Raw genomic sequence first — 7713 nt, forward strand, 5'->3', positions numbered from 1 at the left:
TAGCATTCATTGCATATATTCATTAAGGTATTTTGATAGGGGGAGCAATCCCTATACTTGCTTCATACTCACCCATGCTTATTTGTAGGGGGAGCTTTCGCTCTCTTAATTCTTTTGTCCCCTTTTTGATGTTGTCAAAGGGGGAGAAATATTGTGAGTATATTCTTTTTTGTTTATATGCATGTGAATTATAAATTATATATTCATTTCCTTCATGCATATATTTTTTTTTTGTAAATTGTTTGTCATCATCAAAAAGGGGGAGATTGTTGGCCTTCTTGTTTTGATGATGTTTAACAAATAATTTACCACTAATGTTGTTTGTCTAGTATTTGTGTTTTCGTATTTATTGTAGACAAACAACGTAGTTGGAGGATGGATGGAATAGAGCTTCAACGATCATATCCAAAGGAGGTTGGCGGAATGTCGGTGAAGCCTTGCTATTCAAAGTTCAAGATCCAAGTTAAAGCTTCATCCGCAAGATTACCAAGATAGAGCTTCGTTGAAGATCAAGATCATTGCTTGGGTAATTTAGTTTAGGAATTTATATTATGTGTGTTAGTACTTTAAGCTCAATCATATACACACATACACGTTTTGGATTTTGTATATATATAGTTATATATATACATATATGTTTTTGGTTTAATAATTTTCGAGTTTATATATGAAACAAATGAATAGAATTGGAAAATAATATTTTGTTTCATGTTTATATGCCTATATATGATTTCACCTTTAACAAGCTTATATTTAATGAAATCATATTTAGTGTTTTGAATATATTGCATAGAATATGCAATTTTATGAAAATATTGTATTTCTAGGTTATAGACTTCATAACAACATATTATATCTTTTATCAAGTCTATACAAACATGTTATATCTTTTATCAAGTCTATACAATCATTTCATAATGTTTCAAAATGTTGTTTAAGTCAAAATATCAAAATATCAATTCTCAGGTTTTCATGTTTTTGAACTATTTTGTAAAATAATGATATTTTTCATTTGGGAGATCCTTTCTGAAAACCAGTCACTGTAGCATGTTTATTATCATGTCTACAATCATTCCCCAAAGTTTTACATTTTTTAGAATTTATTTGATATTTTTAAACAGCGTTTTAAAATCAGCAAATCAGTTTCCTGCATATCAGTTTTCGGTCGACCGATCCGGTCGTTTTTGCTCACTGGGCTACAGAGAGTCTGTCGGTCGACCGGTCCGGTCGACCGATAAAATTTCCGGTCGACCGATGAATTTTCCGGTCGACCGACGAGAGCTTTTTCAGCTTCCAACGGCTAGTTTTCTTACCGTTGCTTGGGGCTGTTTTTGTTTTTTGTTAGGGGTTTTGGCTGATGTCTTGGGTTATTATAAATACCTCATTGCATTTACCTCTCCCTCAAAAAACAAGAGAATGGTTTAAAAGATTTTAACAAGGGTTTAAACTTGTTTAGTGTTTGTTTAAGTTTGTTTTAAGAAGCTTTTAAGCATTTGAGTGTTTCGGTTTTGTGATTCAATTCTACAAGAAGCTAGAAACCGAGTGTGTAGTGAGGTTTTCGGTGAGCTAGAAACCGAGTGTGTAGTGAGGTTTTCGGTGAGCTAGAAACCGAGTGTGAGGAGTGACGTTGATCGGTGAGCGTTGAAAACCGATACTGTGAGGTGTAAACGTTATTCGGGTGAATTCCAAACCGGATTGTGTTAGTGGATTTCTCCCCGGGAGTGGGGAGCGGAGACGTAGGACGGAAGGTCCGAACTCCGTGATCATATTGCTTGTTTGAGTGTGCTTTGGCGTTCATTCATATTTATGTTCATATTTTATATCGCCATTGTGCATTGCTCATATCTATATCATCCACTATCTTGTTTAGATTGTTTACCCTTGTGTTGTTTTTATATCCTTGCATATATTTCTATCATATAGGATATATCTCATTGTTCATATTGCTTATCCTAGCTCATATATCTTGTCGTATTTCATACTTGCTAGGATAACTTGATAATTAATTTTAATTGGCATTTAATCGGATTAGATTAGCATAAGACCCTAATCACCCCCCTCTAGGGTCTAACATTAACTTGGCATGAATTTTCACTTAGAGTGAAATTCAGAAATTTTCTTTATTATCACTAGGATAATTCCAGAAAATATTTAATCCGCTGGGGATTTTATAATTAAAACTTGCTATTCTTGTTGAAAAAAGATTAACAAGTTCGTTGGGGGATTTGACTGTTAGAGGTGTGATGTTAACCTAACAGTATTTTTTAGGCCTATCGCTCTATTGAAGAGAGTCGATAAGTTGGTTTGATCGTCAGAGGTGTGATGTTAACTTGACTAAAATTTATGGACCTATCGCTCTATTAAGGAGAGTCGATAAGTTGCTTTTGTCAGAGGTGTGATATTAACATGACAAGAAGAATATTACGATCATGGCAATTTTGAGGACCTATCGCTCTATTGACGAGAGTCGATAAGTGGATTGTCAGAGGTTTGGAGTTAACATGACGGAAATTTGTGTTGCGATTAGAGCAACTTTGGAGACTTATCATCCTTTTGACGAGGATTGATAAGTGGATTGTCAGAGGTTTGATGTTAACGTGACAGAAATGTGTTGCGATCGGAGCAACTTTGTGGACTTATCATCCTATTAACGAGGATTGATAAGTGGATTGTCAGAGGTGTTTGATATTAATGTGACAAGAGAATGTTGCGATCGGAGCAACTTTGTGGACTTATCATCCTATTGATGAGGATTGATAAGTTGATTTGTCAGAGGTTTGGTGTTAATGTGACAAGATTGTGTTGCGATCGGAGCAACTTTGTGGACTTATCATCCTATTGAAGAGGATTGATAAGTGGGTTGTCAGAGGTATGATGTTAACGTGACAGGAATGTGTTGCGATCGGAGCAACATTGTGGACTTATCATCCTATTGATGAGGATTGATAAGTGGATTGTCAGAGGTGTTTGATATTAACATGACAAGGGAATGTTGCGATTGGGGCAACTTTGTGGACTTATCATTCTATTGATGAGGATTGATAAGTGGATTGTCAGAGGTGTTTGATATTAACGTGACAAGAGAATGTTGCGATCGGAGCAACTTTGTGGACTTATCATCCTATTGGTAATGATTGATAAGTGAATTGTCAGAGTTTTGGTGTTAACGTGACAGGAGAATATGTACTTGTGACTTGCACAAGATTTTAGGAATTAGCGTCTCGCTGGGGAGAATTTCTAAGTGAGTTTATCATCAGAAGCGAAGAATTTTGCTACTTGTGATTTGAATAAGATTTTGAAGACTTAGTATCTTGCTGGGGAAGATTACGATTTGAGCAATTTTGATTTGAATAAGATTTTGAAGACTTAGTATCTTGCTGGGGAAGATTACGATTTGAGCAATTTTGAGGACTTATCATCCTATTGTCAAGGATTGATAAGTTGATTGTTGTCTGAGGTATAGTGTTAACGTGACCAATTGGGAGTGATGCGAGTTGAATGCATACTCTGTGGGGATGATGATCGTCAAAAGTGTAATGTTAACTCGACGATGTGAAAGATTTGTTACTCTTAACCCAGTGGATTCCAAGTAACCAACCCCCAGTCTCGATTAAGACTTAGTAGGGGAATAAAAAGAGGTATAAAAGGCACATCGTCCAGTGAGGCACTATCCATGAAGTCGGAATAGAGGCACATCGTCTGGTAGGCCATTATCTGATGAGTTTGACTACCAGAGGTAACTGTTAACATGATAGTTTTATGGACCTGCCATCCTATTGAAGAAGATTGGCAAGTTGATGGACTATCAGAGGTAACTGTTAACGTGATAGTTTTGTGAATCTGCCATCCTATTAAAGAAGATTGGCAAGTTGATGGACTATCAGAAGTAATTGTTAATGTGATAGTTTTGTGGACCTACCATCCTATTAGAAAAGATTGGCAAGTTGATGGACTATCAGAGATAATTGTTAACGTGATAGTTTTGTGGACCCGCCATCCTGCTTGAAAAGGATTGGTGGGGGAATTTAGAGGAAAACAGACTATCAGAGGTGATCATTAACGTGATAGTTTTGATGGACCCGCCATCCTGCTTGAAGAGGATTGGCGGGGGAATTTGGAAGAAAACAGACTATCAGAGGTGACCATTAACGTGATAGTTTTGGTAGACTTCGTGGTTGAGAGGTATTCTATTGAACATGACAACTCAGAAAATTTATTATTTATAATCCAACGAACTACAAATAAACCAACCCCCAGTCTTGAATAAGTACATGGGGAAAAAGGATAGACATGTCACATCGTCTAGTAGGCCATTATCTAACGAGTTTGACTATCAGAGGTAATTATTAACGTGATAGTTATTAGATCTACCATCCTACTGAAGAGGATTGGCTTCAATAACCGTAGTATCTTCGTCTTCTGACTGAGAAGATTGGGCTTGGTCCGATTGCTCGGGTTGATCCTGCCTACTTTGTTCTTCAGCTTTGATCCTAGCAATAATCTTTTAAGCTTGTTCGCCTTGAGAGATTAGTTGTCTCCAGGAACAGCATTTTGCAACTCTCAATTATGCTAGAAGGTCGGTCTGCAAGTTGTGTCGACAGGTCTCCACTAAGGTAGACTGTGTCATACTTGACGAACACCGGAGAGCCATGTTTCGAAACCTTTTGACGAAGGCTTTGACAGACTCCCTCTTCTTCTGCTTAGTGGCGAGAAGGGTATGGATGGAGACTTCTATATCATCTTCAAAGAATCTTGATAGGAAGAGTCTCTCTAGATCTGTCCACTTTTGGATACACCCGGTAGGCAGTTTCCTGAACCATTCAAAGGCAACTTCCTTGAGGGTGCCAATGAACAATCGAGCCAGTATAGCGTCGTTTGATATCACATTCCTAGTCTGTGACTTAAAATGATGGATATGTTGGTTCGGTGATCCCGTGCCGTCAAAAGTTTGTAGCGTCGGGACTTCAAACTTTGGAGGATAAGGGGCTGCATCCCATTCGGCAGGATAGGGTCTGACAACTCCCTCGTCTTGGAGCTCGCTTCTGTTGGCCATGGCATTGAGGCGGGCTTCCAATTCTTTCATTTTAGCAGACTGGAGATTATGCTCGTTCTCAGTCTCTCTTCCTTCATCAGAGGAAGATTCCAGGTTGTGGGCTTCTTGGTCAAAAGTCGTGTCATCAACCACTTTTCCCTTCCCTTTGCTTGTGTGAGGTCGGGATGAAGACGTTCTTCCTCTTCGGGAAGATTCTTGCCTTGGCGGCGAATTTTTCTTCTGAGATTTGGCCCTGTCTGCGACATATTGAGTCATCAGGATCCGGAGTTCATTAAGGATCTCCTGCTGTGATTTGAGCATAGCCGCCTGCTCATCCACCCTCTTTGAGAGATCTTCATAGTTTTCCGTCATATAGGCGGAGCTCTCATGTTCTATGAAAGAGCTAGATGATTGGGACTCCGCAATGGCTGAATGTTCATCATTGGAATTGGTTCTTCTGACTAACCTCCGATAGTTGACAGGGGGAATGGCTCCTATTCTCGTCCGAGTGCGTTGGTAGATTCCTTCAAACTCGTTAGCAATTTCTCTGACGCTTGGAGAACGATCTGTCTCTGACTCATCAGAACTAGGGATTGATGATCTCCCTCTGCCAACCATGTTAGAAGTGACTCCAAGGTATTCATCCTCTAAAGTTTTCTTCCTGTGAGAATGTTGTCGTTTATTAAGCAAAACGACGTTCGTAAATTGGTTGAACACCAACAGTTGGGCCGCATATGAGCAGCATTGACATCTCGAAAGGACCGTAGGAATCAGTCGTTCATATTGGAATGAACGAATGACTTGTTACATCGGTCTTTCTCTCGATATGAACTCTCTCAAATCTGTTGTAAAGATTCGAGGAGAATTACTCACTGATTGTGAGGTTTGAATTGGAACCCCCAGTCCATGATTGGACAGGACTGGCTCTTGGTGAACATGGATCTGGTTGAGATGTCTTGAATCAATGAACTTCTTATATACACCCCTCGATCTAATCGTGCTACGCAGAGTATTCAGGGGTCTCGCTCCGCGGTATACACCAGGTTCTGCATTGGATTTCATTACCTGAACGCGTGCCTGAGCTCCAGGTGTTGCTGGTGAAACGCAGTCCTGAGATCTACGTTTTGCTGATGAAACGCGGACTTGAGATCTGCGTTTTGGTTTTAGAACGCAGTCTTGAGATCCGCATTTTGGTTCTGGGACGCAGTCTTGAGATCCGCGTTTTGGTTTTAGAACGCAGTCTTAAGATCCGCGTTTTGGTTCTGGGACGCAGTCTTGAAATCCGTGTTTTGGTTCTGGGACGCACTCCTAAGAGTTGCATTCTTCCAGATCAACGCAGCTGTGAGGTCTGCGTTTTGATGTTGGAACGTGCCTCTGATGGTCGCGTTTTATTTGGAAAACGCACCCCTGAGGGCCACGTTTAGCTTGGCTTATGCAGAGCTCGTGTTGAGGCTCACCAACGTGGAGCTCGCGTTGATTGGATGATCTGCTTTTTAAGAGTTGTGCCGAAGCTATGTCTTCTCCTTCAGAGAGAGGACTGTATGAACAGTGCAACCCCCAAGGGAGACAGTACTTCGATGAGTCGATCACAACTGGAGCTTTAGTCTCCTTAGAAACTTTATGGATCTTACGCATAGCCTTGAGGCTAAGGGACCTGGAGGAGAGGGCCTCCTCAAACTTAGCTTGATCGAACTCGATGATTAGAGTTTCGACGGTCATTCCAGTAAGATGAACATCAGATTACACCACCACTTCTTCATCAGAGAAGCTCTTCCCCAGCAGAGTCGCCATCTTTTGTTTGTGGAAAAATTTGTAGTAAAAAGACAGTGAAAGAAAATTGACTTGTATTCTCTCAAAATCGATTACAATTTGGATTTCCTGATTACAATAGAGAGGAGATTGAATTTGATTCTCCCATTTGTTTAAAACTGGGTTCTTTGCGGTGGCGATGGAGTGCCTCCCTCGAATGCTCGCGTCGAGTTTGCTCTCCGTTGACGATCCGACGTTTTGCTTCACTGGAACAATGTCTTCTCCTCACAGTTTGATGCTATGGAGAACTTGCAAAGCAAGTTTTAGAACTCTGAATGAGTTTAGAAGAACTCTGTGATAATCACATCTTATTACAATTTTATACCATCATTATCTATTTTATATGAATAAATATATCACTAATAATTGTTTTTATCTTTTAATTACAGATTAATGAAGAATAAACCTCAACTTCCCATCTCTCAACAAAAACCCACTGATTAAATGAAGAAATGATTCAAGAAGCCTAAGTGTAATTTTTGACTTTTTGAATGCCCAAAGCAAAAAGACTACACCAAGGAAAGAGTTGATTTTTGGACTTATTTGCTAAAGTTACAAACTCAATGACCGGATAGCTGCAGTTAATTGGGCCGGTTGCTAACTTGCTTTGGATTTTATTTACATTGGATTTTATTTACATTGGATGTGCAGACAAATTAGAGAATGGTTTTAATTGGGTCGGTTGCTTTGGATTTTGTTTACATTGGATGCAATGAAGTGAATTGGGCCGGAATGCATTGGTGTATCAAAATAGGGACCTGCTGAATTTTTTTGAGGCTTGGAATTAACAAAGACCGGCTTGTGCTTGGACTTTTAATTTTCGAAAAAAAAATGCAAAAGCTGGACTTGATGAAGACCGAAGTGGATGCTTG

This window comes from Asparagus officinalis, chromosome 5 (assembly GCF_001876935.1).
Source record: "Asparagus officinalis chromosome 5, Aspof.V1, whole genome shotgun sequence".
Lineage (NCBI taxonomy): Eukaryota > Viridiplantae > Streptophyta > Magnoliopsida > Asparagales > Asparagaceae > Asparagus > Asparagus officinalis.